Source organism: Oryx dammah, unplaced genomic scaffold (genome assembly GCF_014754425.2).
Source record: "Oryx dammah isolate SB20612 unplaced genomic scaffold, SCBI_Odam_1.1 HiC_scaffold_2, whole genome shotgun sequence".
Lineage (NCBI taxonomy): Eukaryota > Metazoa > Chordata > Mammalia > Artiodactyla > Bovidae > Oryx > Oryx dammah.
The window spans coordinates 193,807,935-193,835,418 of record NW_024070186.1 but is presented as its reverse complement, the minus strand read 5'-3'; the positions used below and the strand labels follow the sequence as shown (position 1 = coordinate 193,835,418).

The following is a 27,484-nucleotide window of genomic DNA, read 5'->3' as shown; positions in this document are numbered from 1 at the left end:
GTGACTGCAGCCATGAAATTAAAAGATGCCTACTCCTTGGAAGAAAAGTTATGACCAACCTAGATAGCATATTAAAAAGCAGAGACATTACTTTGCCAACAAAAGTCTGTCTAGTCAAGGCTATGGTTTTTCCAGTAGTCATGTATGGATATGAGAGTTGGACTATAAAGAAAGCTGAGCACCGAAGAATTGATGCTTTTGAACTTTGGTGTTGAAGACTCTTGAGAGTTCCTTGTATTGCAAGGAGATACAACCAGTCCACCCTAAAGGAAATCAGTCCTAAATATTCATTGGAAGGACTGATGTTGAAGTTGAAACTCCAATACTTTGGCCACCTGATGTGAAGAACTGACTCTTGAAAAGACCCTGATGCTGGGAAAGATTGAAGGTAGGAGGAGAAGGGGACAACAGAGGATGAGATGGTTGGATGGCATCACTGACTCAATGGGCATGAGTTTGAGTAAACTCTGGGAGATGGTGATGGACAGGGAGGCCTGGCGTGCTACAGTCCTTGGAGTCGCAAAGAGTCTGACAAGACTGAGCGACTGAACTGAACTTCCATTGCAGGGGGCATCGGTTCAATCCCTTGTTGAGGAACTAAGGTCCCACATGCCTCACAACATAATCAAAAAGAAAAAAAGAAAGAAAGAAAAAGAAATAACACTTGCAAAAAGAAAAAAATTCCATCAGCCCAATCAGTTATTCCCCAGTTGATTGACTCATCCTTCTGACAGCTCATGGCCCCCAAACTAGGAAGGCGACATCGATAGAGTGGCTTTTGCACTCATGACAAACTAGTCCTTGGGGAAGAGGGAAATTAAGTGCAGCCAGGACTCGGGTGTATTTGAAGAATTGACAGGGGAGGCAAGCAGTGTTGCAGTCGATGCCAGTGCCTCTGGTTGCCAGAGCATTGGTTGATCCTCTGTGGATTTAGCTTCAGGGAAATGGCAGGCTTAGGACCAAGGTGTCGGGAAAGCTGCTGTTTGACTGGGCATCAGAGCCAAGCTTTTATGATCTCCACAACCATGACGATGCCCATTACTGGCCAAAGGGACTATGCCGCTGCCCAGAGCGGGCTTGGGGCCGAATTGCGGTGCTGCACCTCACCCCCTAAGATGAAATGAAGAGGGCTCCATGTTTGTAGCAACGGGACATCCCAAGTCAAGGGGCGCCTGTGCACTTCCAAGAAGGCTCTAAGGTGGGGCCTGGGGGTGACGACTGTCATACACCATGTAGCAGGAGAGCCCAAAGGTGCTGGCTTCTCATCTGCATCCCTAGGTTCTCCATGCTCAGGGGAAGGATCTGAAAGGTGCCTTCCTCTTTGCCTCTCCAGCTGGGGCCACCTGGCAAAATGGGAACCAGATATCAGTGTATGTCCAATGACTTGGGCCCTTGGCACTGGATGGATGGAGCCCCCCTCCCACCGGGCAATGTGGCAGGGAGTCGGGGGGTGGAGGGGAGCTGTGCTTCTTAGCTTCTCAGCAAGGAGAGAACAGATGCCTTTGTAGGGAGTTCTTCACGTGGCTCAGGATTCCACGGGTCAAGGCCAATAGCTGAGCCTGAAGTAAGATCAGCCATCCTGGGTAGAAGGAGACCCAGGGATCGGGGAGGCTCAGGGTGACCAGCAAAGCCAGACATTCAAGAGAAGGTCACACCTGGCAGAGAGTAACTGGGGAATCCTGGTGTGTGGGCACAGCTCAGAAATGGGGTGCCCTACACAGGCAAACTGCAAATGCCCAAGACGTGGGGCTTCTGGGACATCCCAGGACTCCAGGCAAGCCATCAGGACAAAACCTGAAGTCCCGGGAGATGCTGCCAAGGATCTGGCTATGAGGTCTGAAAGGTGGCCCTGGGACTGAAATGTAACCACTGGCATCTACCCCCCTCCAGGTGGGTTACAACATCACGGGCTGGATAGAGAAGAACAAAGACCCCCTGAATGAGTCAGTGGTGGGCTCGTTCCAAAAGTCGAGCCTGGGGATCCCAGCCCAGGCTCAGGATCAAAGAAGAGACGTCTCTAGGTATGGCTGCTCCCTCATGTGTCCAGTCTCTCTGTGCTGATGCCCTTTAGTGACCAGGAGAAGAAGAAAGAAGAAAACCGAACTCTCGTACTCAATTATTGTTGAACAAATGAACAAGTAGTGAATGAATGAATAACAAGTTGCTTGAGATTGTCTATGGATGTCAGCGCAATAAAGAGACGCAGAAGCATCCTGGGAGCTTCCATCAGCCGACTCGATCACGGGGCCCATACCACCTCTAAGGGGAGCATATTGCTTCGGAGAAGCGGACACCCAGAGGCACTGTGCTTATTTCCTGCTTCCCACTCTCCTGTCTGAGCCAAATGTCAAGCCCAGCCCTGCCTCCTACCCTGCTGAGGTCCTGTGGCCCAGGGGAACACCCAACAGGGCCACTACTCAGAGGGACAAGAACTGCAAATATTCTTGGGCTCGGAGGTGTGCTCGCCACCAACATGCACTTCCTCTGGATGGTCTGTGGGCTCCTCTCCCCAGGCGGTGGCAGCATGCAAGCCCCACATCTTGGGCATTTGCAGTTTGCCTGTATAGGGCACCCCATCGCACACAGGGCCACAGACCCTCCAGGGCGCACAACACTCCCTGTGAGTTATGCCACGTCAGCCTGTTCACCCTCTCCCTGGTAGATCTCATTTATCTGGTGTAGGGGGTCCCCCTCAGCTAGTCCCCAGACAAGCCTTTTCGAAACCAGGGAACGCACATCCTTGACACAGAGCCTGCCCCTCTGCTGGCCACTGACATGAAGCAAGCTTCTCTCTCTTCCTTAGTTGGAAGCAGGAAGCAGAAGTGAGGGTCCTCCTTCACGACTGTCTCCAGCTACTACAGGGTAAGTAGGTAGGTGCTGCCCTAGAGGCCACCTGGTGGCCAGTACCCCCAACTCTCCCTTTCACCAGAGACGTGGTGTGGCTGCCAATTCGCAGCTCAGGATAGGATGAGTCCGTGTCTATGCCTTCGGTCGCCTCTTTCACTCAACAGTTCTGTTTCCTTCTGCAGAGGCCACGAAACCACAGACCACAAAGCAGGAAAATCCCTTAGAGACGGTCCAGTCCAACTGCACTGTTTCGGACTGAAAACCAAGGGATGATGGGACTTGGCCAGCATAACAGGTGGAAATATCAGTGCCTAAGGTCTTGTGCCAGTGGGTCTTCAGGGCTGGTCACAATTCCACAAAGTTTGGGCATTACTGGAAATATGTTCCAAAGTGCAGAAAAGCAGCCAATGGGGAGATGTTGCACATAGAATGGTTTCAGTACTTCACAAGGGCCTGGCTTTCCTAAGGCAGGATGGGCCACCCCACTGTATCCCAAGTGGAAGAGGAGGGTTCAGTAGGGAGGTTTAAAATGGGGAGGGATTTGTCCACACAGGCATTATGATTCCTTCTAGAAGCGAGATTCTACAGTGAGCCGGCACTGAATTCAGAGGATCCCTCTTCTTGTAAAACCTGTCACTCTGGGCAAGTCCGTGGACCTCTGAGAGCACTGCTGTCTAACAGAACTTTCTGCAATGGTGGAATGTTCTCTTCTGTCCAATATGGCTGCCGCCGCCCAATATGCTGTCCAGTACGATAGCCACCGACCACTCGTGGCTCGTGAGTACCTGAGCAGTGGCTGGTATGACCGAAGAACTGAATTGCAATCGTAGTTAAATTAGTTAAACTCTAAACAAATACCTCTTCTGAGCACAAGCGTCCTGTCACACCAACACGGAGCTAACGTTTCCTTTCTCTCCAGCCCCAGGAGCAGTGGAACAAGCTGATGACCTCCCTGCATGGCACCTCCCCCGACTCTGTCTGCTGTATCGTCCCCCATGAGTTCAAGAAATCAGGTGCCTCACAGGAACATGCCTCCTAGCTGGAAGCTCTCGGGATGTGTGAAGTCGGGGTTGGTTCCTCATTACGCCCACCTGTAATCACTGGGGTTGACTGGGGCAGAACTGCAGAGAACTTCCAACAACGGACCATCCAGAGACCATGTTCTAGCTGCTGTTTTGTATAGCAGAGTGCGGCTGGTCTAGCCAGAGTCACGCTCAGGGGAGCCTTTGGTCCTTGGCTGAATTGTGGGGGACCTGGGACCCCCCTGGGCAGTGACAGGAGGAGATGAGGACATGGATGTGCAGGTCAGTGTCCTTGAGGGACAAGGAATGGCCTCGGATACCCCAGGGCAGGAACTTCTTGTCCTGTTCCTCCCTCTTGGCAGGCACGAAGGACGCCCACCTGATCATGCACCAGCTGGCTTGCAACGGAATCCTGGAAGGCCTCCGGATTTGTAGGGAGGGCTTCCCAGACAGGCTGCAGTATGCAGAGTTCACATAGAGGTGAGCAGTGTCTTCCTGATACCTTGAGCACAGCTCTCCGTGTCCGCAGTCGGCTCCTGATAAACACAGTCCCATTGGAGCAGGCACTGAGGGCACCTGATGGACAGTGTCTTGTTCTCACTACTTCTGTACACAATGACACAACTTTCAGTGGCCAGCACCTGCGTTTCTTTGCCTGGGGACTCCCTCTGGCTGCAAAAGTTGCTTTGCTCTTGGCAGGCTGAAATGATCAGCAATTAATGACCCCCACCCCGGCCCTGGAGCAGCTCTCAACCAATAGAACTAAGGACAGTTGGCATATAAATACTTCAGCTCCCCAAACCCGGTGATGGGCTAACTCTGAGGCATCTTCTATACTGGCTGTCAGACAGCTGTGTGTTGGTAAATGTTTAACAACAGGGCTCCAAGTTAAAATTTAAAATTAAAAAAAATGAAGCCCTGATTTTTAGTATCTACTGATTTTTATGGTATAAATACTCCCACAATGTGGTAATTTCAAGCTACTAATGTGACATCACTGTGTGCGGGGTTGGTAAGAGATGCACAGAGGCTCTTGTGAGCTAGGGGAGCTGGTCCCGCACACCAGGGTCCCCCAGTAGCATGAAGCCCCAGATGCCTGTGGTGATAACTGATTTGATAACGTGCTTTTTGCTGGCTTCCCTGCCCCACTCCTCAGCTCTGCCACCTCTCAGATAAACTACTTGTGCTTGAAACTTGGTCTCAAGTTCTGTTTCTGGGGGAGCCCAAACTGAGACCTCCACCCTAGGGGTTCTTTTACTTCCTAACTGCTAGAACACATGGTCACAGATGATGTAGCGGGAAGGGTCACTAGAGGTCATCCTGTCCAAGCCCTCTGAAGCCCCTAACTGAGGAGCGACTAAAGGGGGCTGCTGGCAGGTCAGGAAAAGAAGTGGTTCTGCCACGTCTGGAAGAAAAGATCAGGAAGGAAAGGTTTTGGTGTCTTCCTGCAAGCCCTGTCCCTCTGCCTGCCATGGGCCTCCGCAACCAAGCCTAACACCTGACTCAAAGGCCATCTCACAGATGGATGGTGACTGCACGGCTAGACTTTCTGGGCTGCCAGCTCGGGGAGGATGGGGACTGTCATCGTCTCTCCCAACAGGTACCAAGTGCTAAACCCTAGTGTGATTCCTCAGGGGTTTGTGAACAACAGGAAGGCCTCGGAGCTGCTCCTGGGGTCCATCAACCTGGATCTCAATGAATACAAGATCGGACACACCAAGTAGGGTCTTCCCCCTCAGCCTTGTCCCAGGAAGGTCGGTGTAGACATGTGAATTCCAGCTCAGCTGTGGACCAGTTGGGTCAAACTGCTGAGAGCTTCTGTTTCCTCTTCCGAAAAATTGGGGCTGCTAAAGCCAATCTCACAGGTTTGGGAGTAGCGCGTGTGAGGACTCAGCTCAGACAGAGCGGTGTTCAGTGAGCAGGAGAACTTTTCTCAGGATTGCATGGGCCCCAGATTTCTAAGAATAAAAGGAGCCAACCTGAATCAAGGTCCTGGATGGGACCAGGGCCCCATGGTACGTGTACGGGCGAGGTCTGGGGGTGAAGTGCCCAAGCCCCGCCCACCCACACCGCGAGCTCTGGTCCTGAGCTGGCAGGTGAGTTGGGGTTGACTCAGACTGAGCAAATGCCCAACCCTGACTCATTGGGCCTGCGTCTGCTCCACTTCCTGGCCCTGCAGAATCCTGTCGGGATTGGAAGGGCAAGGCTGAGGGTGGGAGGCGTCCATCGACAGCTGCCCAACCAGCCTGCACCCTGATGTGACAGCCAGGGCGATGTGGGAAGGGCACTGGCTTTGCATCAGGCTCAGTGTGGGCCGCCAAGCAGCCCTGAGTGGGTCGCCTGCCCATCTAGGTCTCATGGGGGGTGCAGGCAGATGCAGCTTCTCCGCTGGCCTGGTGTGGCTGGAAGTCCAGGGAAGTTCCAGGTTGCATGTGCTTCCAACACATACAGAGCACCTCCTGTGTGCCAGGCATGGTTGCAGGCTTAGGGATATGCAGGTGGACAGAACAGAGAGCCCCTAATTTCCTGCAGCTTGCTCTGTAGCCAGCGGTGTTAGTGGGATTGTAACACCACTCTCAAATCTGCCAGCAGCGTTAGCTTTGGCCTCCTGCACCATTGAGCTAAATTGACTTATGGGAACTTGGTCACAGAACTGAATACCTGAGCCAGAAAGAACCTTGGAGTCTAGCTCCTTCCCCTACCCAACCTTTGAGGGGTGGAAAACTTAGGAAAGCCTGGAGAAGGTGTGGAGGTCACATGCCCAATTTCACAGAACTAGGGGGGCCAGAGCAGGCCTCAGGCCCCCCAGTTGCAGGTCCTGTGATCAGGCAGGCCGGGGCTGACATCACCTGTGTCTGACACAGCTGTCTCTGGGCAGGCAGACTGCACCTTGCTTAGTCCAAGGGTTGCATTGGGCACCTCGGGTCCAGGTAAAGGCCTGGGGCTGCTGGGGACAGCTCTGCTCCCTGGGGGCCAGGCTGGCTCTGGCGGCAGGGGCAGAACAAGGGACAGAGTGACTCTGCCTGTATCGGTGTCCCCTCCTGTGACTTTGGCTCACGTGGGCTCTGCCCCGCCAGCCACATGCTCACCTCACTGCTCTTCAGAGACCAAACCTTAACCACAAGTAACTTGGAAATATCAAGCCCAATGTCTCTACCCCATGATGGCTACTCTCTAGGGTTTTGGTGGAAAGAGGGCAGGGGGAATAAGTATCCTTTTCCACCTTTTTCCTCTCAGTATCCAAGCCACCACATAGAGGATTCGTCTGAGGGGGCTCCAACCCCATATCTGAGCAACCATGACTGTTCCAAGCCTGCTTTGTGAGGTAGTAAAGAAGAATGGATGCTTTTGAATTGTGGGGCTGGAGAAGACTCTTGAGAGTCCCTTGTACAGCAAGGAGATCAAACCAGTCCATCTTAAAAGAAATTAGTCCTGAATATTCATTGGAAGGATTGGTGCTAAAGCTCCAATACTTTGGCCACCTGATGCTAAGAGCTGACTCATTGGAAAAGACCCTGATGCTGGGAAAGATTGAAGGTGGGAGGACAAGGGGATGACAGAGGATGGGATGGTTGGATGGCATCACTGACTCAATGGACATGAATCTGAGTAAGCTCCGGGAGTTGGTGATGGACAGGGAGGCCTGGCGTCCTGCGATTCACGGGGTCACAAAGAGTCAGACCCGACTGAGCGAGTGAACAACAAAGAAGGAAGGCAGCTTGGCGTCCCACTGCCGAGCAGTCGCCTGTAGCAGCGAGGATCCTAACAGTCTGTCATATTGTACTCAGAGCTTCACAGTCTGCAGAAGCGCTTCCCTCCTGTTATTCCAGTTGTACAGTGACCCTCTAGAGGAGAGATCAACACCCCCACTTCCCAGGTGAGGCACTGAGGCCCCGAGATGTGAGGAGACGTGTCCGAGGTGACCCAGTTAGTAAGCGCCAGGCCAGGCCAGGCCAGGCTGGAGCCTGTAGGAAGGTCCACAAGGAGCAAAAGGAAACAGACGCGGGGGCTTGGCGTGCCCTGCTGGGCAGGTTTCCAGGCCGACACCAGCTGTTTCCTAAGAGACGCAGGTTCGATCCCTGGGTCGGGAAGATCCCCTGGAGGAGGAAATGGCAACCCACTCCAGTGTTCTTGCCTGGAGAATCCCACGGACTGAGGAGCCTGGAGGTCTAGAGTCCACAGGGTCGTACAGAGTCGGACGTGACTGAAACAACGTGCACACACACATACACTCCAGTCTGACCTCATCTTCACCTCAGTCATTCCATCCGCAAAGACTCTATTTCCGAATACAGTCACAGTCGCAGGTTCTGGGAGGTAGGACTCCAGCGTATCTTTTAGGAGGGGACACAGTTCAACTCCTGACAGGGACCACCTAATAAAACCTTTCTCTATACAACCAACAAGTCACTCTCACAGCCTTCTCCTTACTTGATCCAGATGATGACGCTGAGGGAGGGGTGTGGCAGCACCAGCAACCCCATTTTACAGATGTGGAAACTGAGATCAGAGGGTGGTTAAGGTACTGGGCCAGAGAGAGTCACAATCAGAACCCAAAAGTCTTCGTTCCAAATCCCTGTCCTCAGAATCATGTTTTTCAGCCACCTCCCTAAAATGGTAATCTGAAAAAAGCTCTCGCAGCCCTGTGGTGGACTCTGGCCCTTTGTGGTCACAGTATAAGTTATAAAAACAGTAGTGAAGAAATAATAACAGTAGTGAAGTCCGGAAAGCCACCAGCAGGCCCCCTGCGACCCGGCCAAAGGCAGGGACACAAGTCAGGGGCTAAATGGTGGGACTCAGTGTCCAGAAGCCCCCCATTGGATGACAGTTGAAAGAAGCTGTTAGGGGCCAGGAGGGCTGATTCCAGAGACTGCAGACGATGGGATCTGAAGACTAAATAGGTTTCTGGTGAGGGAGTGGAAGGGGGGCCACTGCAGGAGGAATGAGCTCAGCCCCAAGCTGTCTGACAGGAGCTGCTTCCGTTGGGGAGGCTGGTGCCCTATCACCTTCCCCCTTGCAATGCCTGCATTTTAACCCCTGCAACCCTAGCTTCTTTTTTGCAGAATGCGCCGGAAGGTCATCCAGAGGAACACACGCAAGTTCCTGCAGCTGCGTTCCTGGGGCTGGTGGAAGCTCTACATCAAGGTGAAGGCCTCAGGCCTCAGTTCTGGGCACAGGGGCCTCTTGGGGGTGGGAGGCCTCTTAGGGAGCTGCAGGGACGGTTTGGAAATGAGGGTGCCTTGGAGTAAGAGTGCAGCCTCCTTTCAGACAGGGGTGGAATCCCCCCTGAGAAAAATGATGGTGTGTCCTCCCAACTTTCAACTTATCCCTCAAAATAAAACCCTCTGAGGATGCAGAGAGTGCCCCCCAAATGTGGGTCTGGTGCTCAGTGCCTCACCCCCTGACATGCTGAAGCCCCTTCAACCCCTTCAGTGACGCCCTCGGCTTTAGGAAACAGTGGAATCCCGCCTCTCCTTTCCCAGGCTGCTCTGAGGCAGTGAGGGTGAGTAAGTCAGGGTGGTGGGGCTGCAGGTGCCCAAGCAACCAGGCCACTCTCAACCAGTGCAGGAGTCCACGAGCCACCTACTACACGCGGGTCAGGTCATGCTGGGGCCTGGCATCCGCCTAGGGCCCCCCGTTATGAGGAAGCATGCCACTGGACACTGGGGACAGGGCTGCTGCATTCAGGAGGCCGGAGGACAGGATTGTCTTGAGGGGCGGGGTGTTCTTGGCCGCTACGTGGAAGGGTGGACAGGCCACAGGTCATCTCTGGGGGTCCTGAGCCCCCCACAGCTCACGCAGAAGCTTCTTTCTCCTCCCCATAGGAAAGGACTTTCTAACAATCGGTGCTGACCACAAGTAGAAAGGTGGGGGGATGGGGGGGGCGGGGTGCGAATAGTAAATTCTGCATGGCCAGAGGTAGCCATGCACAAGCCAGCCTGCTGGAGGGTTGAGATTGCAGAGGGAGCTAAATAAGAATTTCTCAAATTTGGATATCATGGTACTCTCCCCGCCTGTTCTATGTCTGACCTTCTTTCCTTAAATCAACTCCTTTTTACTTTGAAATTTTTATTTGAAATTTTTACTTATTTATTTTATTTTATTCACATCCTTACCTGTCTCATCCCAAGCAGGTTGTCCATAAAAACTGAAGATTTAGGAACTTCCCTGGTGGTCCAGTAGTTAAAACTCCGTGCTCCGGATGCAGGGGGCACAGGTTCAATCTCTGGTCGAGGAACTAAGATCTTCGCATGCCTTGCATGCATGGCCTAAAACAAAACAAAACAAAAAAACCCTGTAACAAGAAAGGAGGGTCGCCTTCCAAGAAGCCATGTCCATCCAGGCCATGGGGAATTGCCAGTCTTACCTTTCCTTCATTGCCATGTCACCCTTGACCCAGCTACCAAAAATCTCCCTCAGATTCCTGTTTGCCCACAGCAGCAGGCTGGGCACACACATACAGTACATGCCGAGTCTGGGGGATTATCCAGACATGGGGGGTGGTCACAAGATGGTGGGAGGAGTGCCCCTGCCTCCCCTGAGGACCTTGGGAACTTGCCCTCTTTTCTCTGCCTTCTTTTCCTCGCCCATAGAGTGCAAACACAGTAGGGAGAACAAATGACCTAGTTTCCGTGGGAAGCCAGACTCCCAACACGATGAGTGGGTTCACTGCTGTGACCCTGCTGGTTTACAGAGGTCCTTCTCTGATTTGACCTTCACAAGCACCTCTTGAGACACCCAGTTCTCACGCGTATCTTCAGGGTAGAAAAGTCCACTTGACTGAACTTTGGAGACTTGATCACGGTCCTGAGGCTATCAGTAGAAGACCCTTGACGGGGCGGGGGGGGGGGGGCCCCCAGTGCCATCTCGACACTCCCTGCTGTCACGGCTGTGTCTCCTTGAGCAGTGTGGTGTCAGCACTTGCATCATCCATCCGCTTTCCCTAAGCTGTCTCTAACATTGTTTCTCCACAGCCTCTCCACAGTCTGGAGACATTGCTCCAGCTGGGACCCTCATTCGATGTTTGGGAGGCTGAGACCAAGTGAGACCACAGGGACAAGAGGATCTTCCACTTACAGAAGCACCTTCATGATGACCCTTTCCCTTATTTTGCAAAGAACTGAGTTTCAGTAAATTTATACCACAAACTAAAGTCATCTAGCTGGTCTGGTCTTCTACCTACATGGTCACTGACCTCATCTCAGGGAGACCCCAGGGGGCACCCCCACTTACTGCCTGTGTGCCTTCTGACAACTCCACCCCCTCTGCATGTCGGCTCTCTCGACGCCTGCCTGGCTTGCTTCTCAGCATTGTTAGAAGGAGGAACTGTGGACGACGGAACCGGATTGTTAACACAAAAGTGCTAAACCAGCGCTGGGAGTTATTTGGGTGGAGAGGCCCCTCCCCGTGGGTGGATGGAAGCACGGTCACACCCGGGGTCAGCGGACCAGATGGCAGAGCCTGGACTTCTAGACCACTCTCCTAACACCTCGAGGTGCATCTGATCACCTGAGATCTTGTTAAGATGCAGATTCAGATGAACAGGCGACAGGTGCGGCCTGAGATGTCACATCCTAACCGGCTTGCTGGTGACGCTGCTGCGGCTGGTCTGGGGACCGCACTCCTGGGCAACGTTTGGTCCTGCACTTTGGCAAGGAGCTTGGAGATGGCCCGGCTCCCCGTCCAACCCCCAGGACATGTTTGTTTGGGGCCCACCAGCCCCAGGCCTGTTTGCAGTCGTTGTCCCCTGCAGGTGCTGGGACCCTGCCTTTGACCCACGCTCTTTCCTCCACCAGGAGCAAGAGAACCTGCTGGTCGTGGAGAAGCGCCTGACCCCAATGATGAAGGCCAAGACAGGGCTGGAGAGCCAGATCTCCAACACGCGAGAGCGGCTGGAGGAGGAGGAGGGTCTGTCAGCCTCACTGAGCGCCAACAAGCGCAAGCTGGAGGGGGAGCTGAGCGACCTCAGGCAGGACCTGGAGGGCCTGGGAGACAATGCTGGCCAAGACAAAGAAGGAGAAGCAGGTGGGGAGGCCCCAGGCCTGACTCTAGTCCTCCCAGGGCCAGGGAACCCCTAGTCGGCTCACCCTGCAGGAGCCACACCCAGAACCGCCCAGCAGTGCTGCCCCGGACCAAGCTACCAGCCAGATGCAGCTATTTAAACTTAATTCAGCACAATTTGAGGTGGCTCCTCGGTCGACCTGGCTGCATTTCAAGGGCTCAGTAGCCACGCACAGCACTTGCTACAATGTCAGACAGAGCAGCTGACTCGGGGCCGAGGGCTGCTCCCCTCATGGGGACACCTGGGCCTGGCTGGGTCTCCTCGTGCCTGGGTTCCTGGGTGTCTGCCTGGCCCGCTGCCCACTCAGCCTCAGCATCCTTGGGGCCCCTCACGGAACACCCCTCTGCACCATCAACCATATCCACACCCCTCTTCCCAGAAGAAGCAACCCTGTTGTAAGGTGGAGTCACCTTTAGCTGCTCAGTTTCTGCCCAAACAAGCAGTTGCTGCCCCTGCACGTGGCTCCCCAGCTCCTGGTACTGGCTGGCTGACCCTCAGCCCCAGGCCCCCTTCCGATCTCACATGGGTGGGACCCCCCCCCAGCCAGGGAAGGTGGACCGGGGTGTCTCCAGCGCTGAGGTGCACACGAACCACCAGGACCTCGATAAGACACAGACTTTGGGCTGGCAGGTCTGGTGGGGCCAAGGGGCTGTGTTCCCAACAGTCCCGGGCGATGCCACGGCTGCTGTCCGAGGACCAGGCGTTGAGTAGCCAAGGCCTGATGGTGTCCTCACTGCCCCGTCACCCTGAGATCCTGACTTGGTTGGGCATTGGCATCTCCCAGGCCCCCAGGCGACCCTGGGGTGCAGCCATGCTGAGGACCCTCTCTTGGAGCATGCACCCCCTCCCCCCTGCCCCCAAAGATATTCCCAGCCTTAAAGTCCCCCACCCCACCTCCAGGCCCTGGATCACAAAGTCTGTTCGCTGACTGGGGACCTCTCCCTTCAAGAAGACTCCATCGCCAAGCTCTGGAAGGAGAAGAGGGAGCTGAGGACCTGCATCAGGTAGGTATTGCCTGCCTCTCCCCTTGAAGTGGGAGTTCGGAGACAGGAGACCCCTGTCAAACCCCAGCTTTGCCACCCCTCAGCTGGGGCCCCTGGGAAGTCACCGAGTCTCCCTGAATCAAGGTGCCTTCGTCCATCAAGTGGGCACCGTCACTGGCGGCCTCCCTTCCAGGTTTGCTGCGGTGGGGTGATCGTGTCATTTTTCACCCAAACTAGGACAGGTTCAGAGTGAAAGGGGGCAGGTGTGGGTCAGAATGGTCCAGGCCCCAGGGAGGGATGCTCCTAGCATCGTAAGGGTGAAGTGCGCCCATGGAAGTGTCCTGGAGTTCTAAGGCACCAGCAAACCTTGATTCACTGCAGCAACAACAGACGTGAGCTCTTGAGATCACAGGGCTCTGAGTGCAGAGCCAGCTCTGGCCAGCCATCAGTGCCAACAGTGGCGCGGAACACCTCCTGGCCCAGATCAGGGCCCAAGAGCAAGCGGAAGCCCAGAACCAGATTCAGTGGGCCTGCATCCCTGTGTTTGCTGACATCGTGGGTCTACGCAAGCCCCCAGAGCGCCTCTCTCTCTGCTGCCCCCAGCGATACCTCCCCTTAGGCTGTAACTCTCCATCATATCAAACCCAGAACCCCCTTTCATAACAAACACGCTCAGTTCTCATTATTCAAGGTGATGAAGTCACTGAATTAGCAAAGCCTGAACCTCTGCTCTCGGGGAAATACAGGGTTCAGTTCAGTTCAGTAGTTCAGTCGTGTCCGACTCTTTGCGACTCCATAAACTGCAGCACACCAGGCCTCCCTGTCCATCACCAACTCCCGGAGTTCACTCAGACTCACGTCCATTGAGTCCGTGATGCCATCCAGCCATCTCATCCTCTGTCATCCCCTTCTCCTCCTGCCCCCAATCCCTCCAAGCATCAGAGTCTTTTCCAATGAGTCAACTCTTCGCATGAGGTGGCCAAAGTACTGGAGTTTCAGCTTTAGCATCAGTCCTTCCAAAGAACATCCAGGACTGATCTCCTTTAGGATGGACTGGTTGGATCTCCTTGCCATCCAAGGGACTCTCAAGAGTCTTCTCCAACACCACAGTTCAAAAGCATCAATTCTTCGGCGCTCAGCCTTCTTCCCAATCCAACTCTCACATCCATACATGACTACTGAAACTAGATGGACCTTTGTTGGCAAAGTAATGTCTCTGCTTTTGAATATGCTCTCTAGGTTGGTCATAACTTTCCTTCCAAGGAGTAAGCGTCTTTTAATTTCATGGCTGTAGTCACCATCTGCAGTGATTTTGGAGCCCCCCAAAATAAAGTCTGACACTGTTTCCACCCCATCTATTTGCCATGAAGTGATGGGACCAGATGCCATGATCTTCGTTTTCTGAATGTTGCATTTTAAGGCAGCTTTTTCACTCTCCTCTTTTACTTTCATCACAAGGCTCTTTAGTTCCTCTTCACTTTCTGCCATAAGGGTGGTGTCATCTGCATATCTGAGGTTACTGATATTTCTCCCGGCAATCTTGACTCCAGCTCGTGTTTTCTCCAGCCCAGCGTTTAGGTTCCTGCAAACCTTTGGTCACAGCGTTTTTCTCAACCCATCGATAAATCACACATGGTTTCGATTTATACATTATCTTGTTTTATGTGTGTTTCTGTTGAAAAAACACACAATGTTTAATACATATTGTTGATTCCTTGACGTTGAACTCACGGTCAACAGTCACTGTATCTCAGGCCTGAGCAAAGCCCATCCAACACACAGGTTTTCTCTACAAAGCACTTCAGAGCCTTCTTGTATCAGGAACACCAGGCAGCAATGGTGGCACTGTGCTTGGTGGCATCATAAGCAATGAAATCACCAAAAAAAAAGCACCAATGTAAAAAAACCTGGCACTAAACAGACCAGGAGAAGGACACTTGTTTGCAGTAGGAGCTGAACCGAGATGAAAGAGCATCATTTATCCAGCCTCAGCTGGGAAAAATGTGCTCCTCAGGCAACTTGACATTTTCGCTGTTCTGCGTGTCCATGAATGACCACAAAAGCACCACGAGTATTGATTTGGGGATTACAAATAAACTTTAGTGAGCAGGTAAATTGGCAAATAGATAACTCACAGACAATGAGGATCAACTGTATTTTGGAAGGCCCTCTTACCATCCCGAATTGAAGACAATGATAATGTAACTAATACATAACTTCTGGAAAATCAATTGGGTGCCCTTCCATAAAAATGGAGAAATGAGTGACATTAGTTCATAATAAATAATGAGGCTGTCAAACTGCAAAAGCTCAGGCGGATCTGAGAGTGCTGCCTGCCCGAGCCCATCTATGACGGCTATGGATGGGCACTGGAGGGGGTGTTGGTGACTCAGGTAGCCAAGTGTGGGTGCTGCCAGTGATGAGATTTTACAAAACAGAGAATAATTCTCAGGGAAGTTTCAATAACAAGTAAATCCTCTCTCAGTTTTCACAGTACATCATTCTTTTAAAACGTAGTGTATGCTAAATGAAAAATAAATTTTTTTGAGTTAAATGTGCAGAGGTGCTGAGTTCTAGGTTCAGAAAAGCATAAATAGTTGTTTACTTACATGAATGCCTGGCTGGACTGCAGAATTATTCTTCACGACCTATTGTCCAGAGCAAAACCAGACACCCAGTGTCTCTGGAAACACCCACATAGTGAGGACCTCAAATGTTGTGACAGCTAGAAGCCACACCCCCGCAGGTTTCCTATGTGCCCCTTGGAGAACCAGAGCCCTCAGCTGCCCCTGGGGTCCACCTGCAGCTGACGGGAGATTGGTCTGCCCTGGGCTCACTCGTCTCTCATGAGCAGGTGTTCCATAACGGAGCTGATGATCACTCACATTGTCAACTTGGCCCGGAAGTGATGGCAGAGAACCAGCTCTGTTCAGCTGCTCCGACCCGCCTCGTGAGACACACACCTGTATCTTTCCAGGAAACCCTTGACCACCTGGGCTGAGGAGGACAAGGTGAACCACCTGACCAAGACCAACAGCAAGCTCAGCAGCCAGATCCACGAGGCAATGCCCCGTCCCTGGGCCTGATTCTACACCCTGATTGCCAGGTCTGTCCATTCTGGGAACCAGAAAGCAAGGGGCTTTCTGATGCCACAGCTAAGGAACCTGACCCAGTCTGGTTCTTTACTGCATTCTGGCCTCATACACCCCTCTCCCCCGCCACACACACAACTCTACTTTCTCTTGCATTTTTTGTCTCTGCAGCCGGAGGATAACTGGAAACAGAAAATTTGGCTGGAAGCGGAAAAGGCTCACTGGAAAGCTGAGAGTGACCTGAAGATTACCACCGACCATCTCAATGAGATGGAGCGGTCCAAGCTAGATCTCCAGGAGGTGGTGAAAAAGAAAAGTACGCACTCTTTCATTTCGCCTGCAGCAGTGTTAGCAACACCGAGCACTTCCTGTGTGCTCAGGGCTTCGTGTACTAAACGCACTTCCCCAGCACCCACTCTGTGCCAGGCACTGTGCCCGGCACGGAGGATTAGGGAGGAATGAGTAGGTGCTCCCTGTGCTCAGGGAGCTCCCAGCCTCACACAGGGCCATGGACACTGGACAAGAGGCTGAGAGTAAGCAAAGCAGCCATCCCCAGAGGGAGGGAGTCTGCGCAGAAGCCTACAAACTGAGCTGTCCGTGATCACGAGGCGTGGAGGGGGTATGTTAGCAGCGTCACCCTGGGAATAACGCAGAGGACAGGTGGGGTGAGAAAAGCTGGCAGCAGGAAGACAACTGGAAAGCTGCTGCAACAGTCCAAGCATAAACCAGAACCGAGTCAGAGGCCAAGGGGAAGGGAGAGAAGGAGGCAGAAAGGAGGGCCGTTGTGGGGCAGAAGCTGCACTCTGTCTTTGAAGCACATTCTGCCTAAGGCAGGTCTAAAGCGCCACTGGCTGCCCCGAGGGCATGTGCAGCGAATTCCACCTCTCAGCACCGGGAGGCACACCAAAAGGTACAGGAGACCCTGACCCATCCTCCCCATCCATCTGCTTGGTCTCTGGCCTCTTAGTTCTCACACGTGGCTCCCGACACATGGGACTCAGACATCAGGAGGAGACAGCCTTTTGCGGCAAGTTTTGGAAGGAACATTTTCCCTAAAAAGGACAAGTGTTTTGTGTGATTCTGGGGTCTGTGGATGGTAAGCTGCACCAGAGCAGTGAGTTCTGTCCGTTTTGTTCACTGATGAGTCCCTGGAATCCCAGGCGATGTCTGGCACCAGGAGGGACTCAGTAAGTAAGAAACAAAATAATAAGTGCACGAGGGGTGAATGAATGGGCGGGTCCATGAGAAGCCAGTGGAGCAGAGTCTAGGGCTCGGGGGGCGACTCATCCGTAGGGTGAGAAGGCCAGGGGTTGGGGTGAGGGGGTCTCAGCAGGGTCAAGGTCTCCCTCGGCTCCACTCCCATGCCGGCTCACTAGCCCAGCCTCAGAGCTTTTCCTCAGGAGGGCAAACCTCCTCCGGCAGGAGGGATATGGAAATCAACTCTGTCCACTCAAGGAGAGGACGAGCAGTCTCTGAATTCCACGCTGCAGAGGAAACTGAAGGAACGCCAGGTCTGTCCGGGGCGGAGGAGACCGGGCTCCTGTCCTGAAATGCACTGGCCTGGGCCTCGGCCCCCGTCTGCTGACCCGCTGCTACCCCAGTCTTTGGAGACTGCCTCACGTCTGCCTCACGCCAGCTTCAGTTCCAAGTCCTCACGGTGGCCGCAGGGCCCTCCATGAACCAGCCCTGCTCCCGCCCTAGCTCGTCACCCACTGTCCCCCCACCGCTCTGTCCAGGCCAGTAGGCCGGCCCCTGGCGGTGTCGTGCACACCCCAGCCTTCCTCCTGCCTCCCATCGCACACTCTCTGTGCCCTGCTTCCTTCTGCTTTTGACAGTGTCCCATATCGGCTAAGCTGCCATCCCTCATTTCCATTCTACAAGGCCAATGGGTAGGTCTCTAACCTCACACCGGAGAGAGAAATTGCTCTGTTTGCTTATTTGCCTGCTAGGCATGAATCGAGGAGCTGCAGCAAGAGCTGGAGGCTGAGAGGGCAATGAGCCGAGGTGAGTGAAACATGTCCACTCTTCCTGGAGTCAAAAGACCCAGGGAAGCCACAGTCCAACCAGGAGTAGAAACTCCACCGGAAGCCAGCAGAGAGGAGGACAAGGTTCCAGCTGGAAAGGCCTTGTTAGTTTCTTGAGCGCCTCCTGTGTGCCCGGCCCTGTGCTACACGTGCACACTGATGACAACAAAAGATACACAGATGCTCTCCGTGCTACCCTCCAAGTGGAGGCGGCAGCAGTAGCCTTGGCGCCTGAAGACAGGCCGAGGTGGGAAGGAGGTTCCAGGCAAAGGGGATCGGATAGCACCTGCGTGCGCAGGCACAGAGGTGTGAAGGGGAGAGCCAGGAGTGGAGGCAGGCTTGTGGGGAGGGATCCTACAGGGAGATGAATCCAAACACACACTCCAGCTTCAGCCCGGTATGGCGGGGGGCAGGATGGGCACTAAGGCCCCCCAGACAGCTCCCTTTGCTGAGGGTGGGGGGGGGCGGAGGACAGACCCCCTGCAAGCGCAGGCCCCTGACCCCACAGATGCCACTCGGTCATCCCAGCCTTTACTAAAGGAAACGGGGGCTCTTGGACAGTCAGGGTCAGCGTCATTCACCTCCCCCGGGGGGAGAAACAACACAGCAACCTGTCCCGAGACCTGGAAGGCTTAAGTGACAGGCTGGAAGAGGCTGGGGGAACCACATTTGCTCAGGTACCATCCTCGGGGGGCCAGGACCCCTGAATCCTGCCCGCCTACTGGACGATGAGCAAGGGGATAAAGACCCGTTAGTTCTTGCTGAATTCCCAGGGCTACCTAGGGAAGAAACCAATTAATAATAAAGGACAGGCAAGAGGGGGCTGGTTCCGTCCACTTTGCTCTGGGTTGCTCAGTTCAGTGGGTACAAGTGGGACTGAGACTGAACGCCTCAGGGGGGCCGGTGCCGGCCCGCCCAGGAGCCCTGCCTCTGCTCCACCCCGGATCGAGCAGAACCGCAAGTGGGAGGCCAAGCTGCTGCAGCTGCGGCGGGAGCCGGAGGGGGTGGCCCTGCAGAGTGCAGCACGCAGGAAGCACACGGACTCCATGGCCGAGCTAACCGAGCATGTGGAGAACCTGCAGAGGGCGAAGTCCAAGCTGGAGAAGGACAAGCAGGGCATGAAGGCCGAGATGGACACCAGCGTGGAGACCACACAAAAGTCCAAGGTGAGGGGGACCCCTGCAGAGCCTTCTTGAATAATATCCCCTGAGGAGCCCCCTGACAGGCCTGAGGTGTGATCTAGATGGACCCATCACAGATCCCACACGCCGGGGATATAACCTTGGCCAAGGTGCACCACCCAACTGTGCCTCGGCTTCCCCATCCATAAAACAGGGGTACAGCCTGCCTCATAGTGCTCGTTAGGGCTACAGCAGTCCCTGGCACATAAGGAAAAGCTCCATAAATGTGAGCTACTAGGATCTCCATGACATTAGGAGGACTGTATCCTTGAGTAGCTAGAGATGTAGGAGAGACAAGCGCAGTCACGGCCATGCTGAAAAAATGATACATGGGAGGAAAGAAAATGAAGTCAGTCACTCAACATGCGTTTATCCAGCACCTGCCACAGAAGAGTCTTCGTGTGACATGAGGGAAGTGAGGGCCTCCAGGGAAGTGGGGGGTCTCCAGAGGTGAGCAGGGATGAGGCTTCAGGGGCCCAGGTCCCAGCCAACAGGTGTCTCCAAACTGCAGACACTCCCGAGGCACCAGTGTAGCGCCTGTTTTATCTGAGACTCCTGCTCTAAAGCGGCATTTTCTTAGTGGGTGAGGTCAGCCAGGGCCCACACGTGAGAGGCTATGTGCCAACCCAAAGGCTCTGGGTTTATGTTGATAGAAAATGGTGAGCTGCTGAGATGAGAGTGTTCTAAAAGGATGAGGCAGGTGGCCAGGGAGGCTGCAAGAGGGCAGCCCAGCTGGGAAGCAGGGTGGGGCTGGCCTGGGCCTGCTTGTTCCCCTACTGGCTCCATTCTCGCTGAGCAGATGAACACTGAGGCCCACATCCGAAAGCTGGAGGACAACCTGGCAGGGGCCGACGTGAAGGTGGCGGAGCTGGAGCGGAACCAGGTGGAAATCAACGCCATCAGGACCCACCTGCAGGGTGAGCTCTCCCCTCCCTGCAGCTTCCTGAGGACGGAATGGGGATCCTCAAGGAACCTGAAAGAGGACCCGGGTCCCCTCCCGGAGCCTCTCTGACCTTGGAAAACCCACATCCCTTGTGATGAGACAGGGAGATTTTCTTCTGCCCGCTGAGTGCTTGCTCCAAGTAACATCTTTACAGCGTAAAACAGGGAACACTGCTCGCAACATTTTCATGTTGGTTTTCTGTCTCTCTGTGGGATCAACAGGAGGAGCAGTGCTACTGATATAACACAATTTTCCAGCATTTTAAAACATGATCTGCCTACAGACATAAAGCAAACATGGGTCACTAATGAGGGAACCGGAAAGATGGTACAGCCACCTTTGAAAAGCATCTGAGGGGCCAAGGTTTACACAGCCAGTTGGGAAAGGAACACTTCAGTAACTCTGACAAGTTAGACGCAAAACTGGTTCCGGTCCAACCTGGCAGTAATACTGCAACCTCTGGGTCTGATTTGGGTTTTTTTCTATCAGAAGAAATTCTTTACATCTCTAGGTCAAAAACGATTTGCAACTCATGCATATGCAAGGTAACATCTAACTTCGCAGAGTCTGGGCCCTAGACAGGGGGCAACAGTTGGGTCAAGCAAAAGTGTAGTTCCTTGGAGAGCTTCACACTCCTTAGGTGTGCCAGTTAAGACACAGCTCTCGAGCACTGACACCAGGGAAACTGAGGCAAGCTGCGCTCCAGACATCTCGCGGCCGGCAAAGGCATCACCTCCTGGAGATCATCCAGGTGTCCGGGCTCCTCCAAGATGCTATCTGAGGAGCGAGGGCTCACGGCCCCAGCCCATAGCCGGTAGGTGTGGACTCCATGCTCTGTGGAGAAGGCGATGGCACCCCACTCTACTACTCTTGCACGGAGAATCCCATGGACGGAGGAACCTGGTGGGCTGCAGTCTATGGGGTCGCTAAGAGTCGGACATAATTGAGTGATTTCACTTTCACTTTTCACTTTCCTGCATTGGAGAAGGAAATGGCAACCCACGCCAGTGTTCTTACCTGGAGAATCCCAGGGGCGGGGGAGCCTGATGGGCTGCTGTCTGTGGGGTTGCGCAGAGTCGGCCAAGACTGAAGCGACTTAGCAGCGGCAGCAGCCGTGCTCCAAGCTCATCTGCTCTGCTTTGCTCTTTCCAACTTCACTTGGATTCAGGCTAAGTTTTTTCTTACCATTTGCTTAGGGAGGGAATAAAAAAATAGGACGAAGAATCTTTTTCTTAATTCTGACTCTTAAATAATGGTTCTCTCAGAAAGTTAAGGAAACCAGTGGCTTGCCTCTGGATGAGTCCAACGATTAACATGTAACCTCCTTTCAGGGCAAAAACCTCAACAGGGTCCCTTCTGTTGAGCTCCTCTCTCTTGGTGGGGGTTACTCCTGAGGCTCCCCGCACCACCCAGACTCGGGAGGCATTGCAGCCCCGTCTACCTAGGTCTAGCTTCCGGGATCAGGCATCGTGAGCACTGGCTCGGTGACTGGTTGTGCCTGGGGTCTGCTGGCCTGGGTCCAGCTGCCCGGTCTTCATGTCACCATCCTGTGTCACCATGGCACAGTCCTGCCAACAGCATCCAGAGGTGATGAGGTGGAGCCCCTGGGGTCTGCTCTCTGTGTTCTGGTTCTTTCTGTCTTTAACCCCATATCCCAGGCCTATCCAGGCATGCCAGGACCAAAGAAGGTGTCCCTAAAGCCTTATAACCTAGAAGAGGATGAACCAGGTATGACCGGGTGATGCCCATTACAAGGAAGAAAAAGCAGCCCACACACCTGAGGGTGCTGTCCTTCTAGCAAGAAGGCGACAAAGATGTTAGAACTCCCAGCTCTGGCCCACAAGGATCTTCTCACCCTCTCTCTCTTTTTCCTGCCGGGGTGATACATATCTCAACAGCAGACCACTGAGAGGAAAAAATATGTGAAAAATGGAAAACTGGGCCTATCCCGAGACTACTATGCAAAGGAAAGTGCAAGCCAGAAAGAGACAGGTGCAAAAGAATAAAGATAGCTGTGGGGGCTCGGGGCTCGGGGATGTAAATACCTGGTCATTAGAGGCAGTAAAATTAGCATGGCTTCTCGAGAGACAGCATCAAGCAGAAGCACTTGGATAACAGTAACTGTGGGTCTGATTTAGCTGAGATCCTACATGTTCATGTCAAGGATGGGATGTGTAATGTCTGTGGGACCTGGCTGTTCTCTAGAAGTAATTTCTCAGGTGGACAATTTTAATACCTTGTCCCCATGAATCTTAGCTAGAAGAAATGTGAAAAATAGGCTGACTAAAGATTGTTTTTAAGTGAAGAATTTTTTCCTGAGACTTCCAAACCCAAAGGCAATTTTTACAGTATACCAGGGTCCTGTGGCGACCCTGTGTCCTCATTCACAGGCTTGTGTATCAGGGATATGAAGGCAGAGAGCTGAGATAGTTACAGGATGCCCTGAAGGGATGGTAAGATCCAGCCAGGCTAACAACCCAAAGCCCCCCCCGGCCCCCGCCACACACCCTGCCTCAGTGTCTCCCCTGATGCTCAGACACAGGCAGGTCAGCTCTGTGAGGGCAGATGGTTTGGGGTACTGTATTTCACTGCTGTTAATCAGCAATGAGAGAGTGCCAGACCCGAAGGGGCAACAGAGTAAATATGGTAAACACAGGTGGAGTGAATGCCTCCCAGAGAAATGCAGTGCTTTCTGACATTGCACAGAGCACTTCCTAAAATCCGGCTGGGGACTTCTCTGATGGTCCAGGGGTTAAGAATCTGCCTTGCATTGCAGGGGATGTGGGTTCAGTTCCTGGATGGGGAACTAAGACCCCACAGGCACTAAGCCCCGTGCTGCAATGACTCAGCCTATGGGACGACCTGAGGCAGCCAAACAAATAAATAAATGAACATCTTTAAAAAAAGAAAGTCAGGTCCCTGCTCACTGGCGGAATCCACTTGCCAACCCTGGTGCTGATACCCAGGACCCTGCAGAACCACCTGAATGGAAGAGAGGTCTCCCGGTCTCTCCGAGTCACTCTTCCGTTCCTGGGTCCTTCAGTCTTCCGAAGTGTGACCGGATTTCCTTTGTCATCTTCCGGCACTTCTCAACCCCATTCCTCTCCTTTCTGTCCTAGTCTTTGGGGTGCAGGGGCAGAGGCCTCAGAGAGACCCCTTCCCCAGCTCTCTGGAGAAGGGGGCTTCCCTTTGAACCTCACCACCCGACCTCTCTCCAATGCACTGGCAGACAGAAGTCACTGTTCGGGCTGCTGGAGGAAGGGACAGTAACATTCTGTTGGGGGTGCCCACATCATGCTTGTGATGTTTCTAAACTTGGCACTCTCTGGACACAAATACAGCAATGTAAAAACACTGCCCTCTGGTGGTGGGGCCTCCAAATGCTGGGTGTGACTAACCAGGGAGACCCCAAATCACACAATCTAAGAATTATTATATATTAGAATTTTACGGACTTCCTTGGTGGTCCAGCGGCTCAGGCTCCATGCTCCCAGTGCAGGGGGCCCGGGTTTGATCCCTGGTCAGGGAACTAGAGCTCACACGCCACAACTAAGTTTCCACAGGACACAAAATCCCACATGCCGCAATGGAAGACCCTTTGTGCTGCAACAGACTGAAGATCCAGAGTGCTGCAACTAAGACCCAGCGCAGCCAAATAAGGAAATAAATACTTGGGCGGGGGGGAGGGATTTTAGAACTGGAAGGCACATTTAGAGGGTATCGAGTCCAGCCTTTGGCTAATTTGGGATTCCCTTTCATAGCATCCCTGAAAAATAAATGGTAATCCAACTTGAACTCTTCCAGTGGAAAAAGGCAGCCCATTGCAGTTCTAGTTGACAGTCATGGTTCAAAAGTCCCACTCAGTACTGAATCGTAATATGTCTCCCCTATTTTGACCTTATTTCGATCTAGTCTTCACCTCTGTAATTACACAAAATAAGTCTAATTGTTATGCATTGAAGTCAGACAGATATGGTTTCCACTTCCCCACTAGTATGACCTTGAGCAACTTAACCTATCTTACCTCCTGCTTTCTTGACTATTAGATGAGGAAGAATAACAACATCTGCCTCGTAGGAATGTGAAGTTTAAACAGGATAACTTGGCACAGCGCCCATTATGCTAACGCTGAAGCATTTGCCAAGTCCTTCTAGCATTCCATACGACTTCCACAGCTGACCATCCCCGGGAGGCTCTCCCAGCCTGTTAGTTTGGTAGCTGACGAGAGCGAGCCTCTTGCTGGAGAGATGCGAGGGGCATCCACGAGGTTTAGACCTGGAGGACAGCCCACACGTGGAGCAGCTCCTCACTCTGCTGGGGAGAGTGGGGGCCCAGACAGAGGCAGGCTCAGTGACTTGCCCAAGACCATTCAGTTAAGGCAGAGAGAGAAATAATTCTTCATGGCAAGAGATGAGATGAAGTTTCTGACCCAGTATTTATACTAAAAACACACACACACAACAGACTTCAGTTAGCCACATATGCTGTTTTTGCCTGAAAGTGTTAGTCGCTCAGTTATGTCCAACTCTTTGGAACCCCATGGACTGTAGCCCACCAGGCCCCTCTGTCCATGGGGATTCTCCAGGCAAGAATGCTGGAGAGGGTTTCCATTCCCTCCTCCAGGAGACCTTCCGGACCCAGGGATCGAAGTGGGGTCTCCTGCATTGCAGGCGGATTCTTTACCAGCTGAGCCACAGGGAAGCCCACTGTTTTTGCCTAAGGATATGTAATTTCAGAATGACTTGAAGATCTAAGAGGCTATAATCTATGCAGTCTTGCAAAATAATATTACTGTTATCCATGATGACTGAAACCAGGGCATTGGCACCATGTTCTGTAGAGTAAGTGGAGCAAACGTTTATTTAGATGGTTTTGCTAAATGTTTGGGGATAGTTTTTAAGATTGCTAAGTTTTGCATCACTGGCTATATTAAGTATATATGTTTTATTTCCTATATTCTTGAAGCTCTGGCACGTGGGGCCTCCCTGGCTGGGGAGACGCTGCCTCTCCGAGGGCTGCCGATTCTGAGGGACAGCAAACAGCTCTCCTGCACAGGCTCACCAATCCGGAGCCCACGCTCTGAACCACCTCCTCTGCCCTGTTCGTGTACCTTTGGGGGCAGTACTTCCCTCCCTAATCATCCCAGCACCAGGACCAGACGCGGGACCGCCCCTCTGCCCCACAGCCCACTGAAGTTACTCCACCAGCCAATCCTAAGCCTGCTCACCCAGCCGCCCCCTTTCCTTCCTGTGGGAACCATAATGAAAGCTCATGCACCTGCTTTCCCCTTGCTCCTCTGGCTCCTGACCAACCCTGGGGCTTCCCCACAAGGCCCTGTGTGGCATGTCATGCCGTACCTTCTGCTTCCAGGGACAGGTCTCCGAGTGAATAAACTTCCTTCTTCATGACAATCATTTTCACATCTGTGTATCTTCCCATACCTGATTAAAGCAAATCCTAGGGACATTTGAAGGTACATATACCAATTAGCTTCCTCGTCCTCCTTTCACATGTAAACCAATCCTGGGTCCTTGTAGGGAGCCCAGCAGGTTCTGGGTCAACCCCCAGGGAGCACAACTTTGGGTGTTTCCAGAAATCACAAAGACTGCTGCCCTTCTACTCACACGCTACCAGGAACTGAGGTTGGAAATCTGCTGTGAAAAGGCCAACTTTGAGGTATGACAAATCCGCAAGACTGGAAGGGAACTTGCTGGCTATTATAAAGGACTCTTCTCTCTTCTGAACCCTGAAACCTGGCTTAGGCTAATGAAAAATGTATCCTGAGGTTTTGGAGCAGTGATCCCATAATACTTTTTTTCTACATTAAAAAAAAAAAACAACTTTTAGGAGCTTCCCTGGCAGCTTGGTGGTAAGGAATCTACCTACCAATGCAGGAGACATGGGTTCGATCCTGGCCCAGGGAGATCCCAAATGCGCCAGAGCAACTAAGCCCGTGCGCCACAACTACTGAGCCTGCGCTCCTCAGCCCGTGCGCCACAACTACTGAGCCTGCATGCCTAGAGCCCACGCTCCGCAACAGGAGAAGCCACTGCAGTGAGCCCGGGCACCGCAGCTAGAGAGGAGTCTCTGCTCTCCACAGCTGGAGGAACACCCCACGCAGCACAGCCAAAAACAAAATAAATACAATTGTTTAAAAAAGATATCACTAAAAACCTTCTAAACACCTATAAAACAATTCTTTAAACATCACTAATTGCGTAATTATTTAACGCTTAATGACCTCCATAGTGATTACATTTGTTGAGCAGTACATGACATGCACTATATTTGATGAGAATTAAATATTACCTTGGGTTAGTTAAGGCAATATTTAAGGTCCGTCTAGTCAAGGCTATGGTTTTTCCTGTGGTCATGTATGGATGTGAGAGTTGGACTGTGAAGAAAGCTGAGCGCCGAAGAATTGCTGCTTTTGAACTGTGGTGTTGGAGAAGACTCTGGAGAGTCCCTTGGACTGCAAGGAGATCCAACCAGTCCATTCTGAAAGAGATCAGCCCTGGGATTTCTTTGGAAGGAATGATGCTAAAGCTGAAACTCCTGTACTTTGGCCATCTCATGGGAAGAGTTGACTCATTGGAAAAGACTCTGATGCTGGGAGGGATTGGGGGCAGGAGGAGAAGGGGACGACAGAGGATGAGATGGCTGGATGGCATCACCGACTTGATGGATGTGAGTCTGAGTGAACTCTGGGAGTTGGTGATGGACAGGGAGGCCTGGCGTGCTGCGATTCATGGGGTCGCAAAGAGTCGGACATGACTGAGCGACTGAACTATTACCTTTAATAGACATGTACCATAAAGCAAATAAACAATGTAAATGTGTAAAAGACATACCATTAATGCAATAGGATTTAGGAAAATAAATATGACAAATCGGGTAATTCTTTTTAATGGTTACTGGGACCTCCCTGATGGTCCAGTGGTTAAAACTCAGCACTTTCACTGGCAGAGGAAACTAAGATCCCATATGCCACACAGGGAATCCACATGCCACTTGGGGTGGCCAAAATTTTTTTAAAAAATGAATCCAAGAGAAGACCTGAGAACTATTATCCTTATTTGATGGAAACTTACAGAAGTTGACTTGCCCAAAGTTACATACGTACTGTAGCTGGTAAAGTGCAGAGTCAGAGTTTGAACCCAGTTCTGTTTATCTCCAAAGTTAATGAACTCTTTTAAGCTATCATACCATCTTTTTTTTTTAATAATAGATTGCATAAAAAACATTTAAAAAATGTGTTAGAAACAAAATGTGTAAGAAGTGGCCCTTCAGGAGATTTACAGGCTGGTGACTACAGATTTCACTTATCAAA

General features: G+C 52.5%; 1 pseudogene; it reads left to right on the top strand.

Annotated features, from left to right (window-relative positions):
- LOC120882883 overlaps nt 1-21,896 on the top strand; it is a 34,925-nt pseudogene extending 13,029 nt beyond the window's left edge.
- The last annotated feature ends 5,588 nt before the right edge of the window (nt 21,897-27,484 follow it).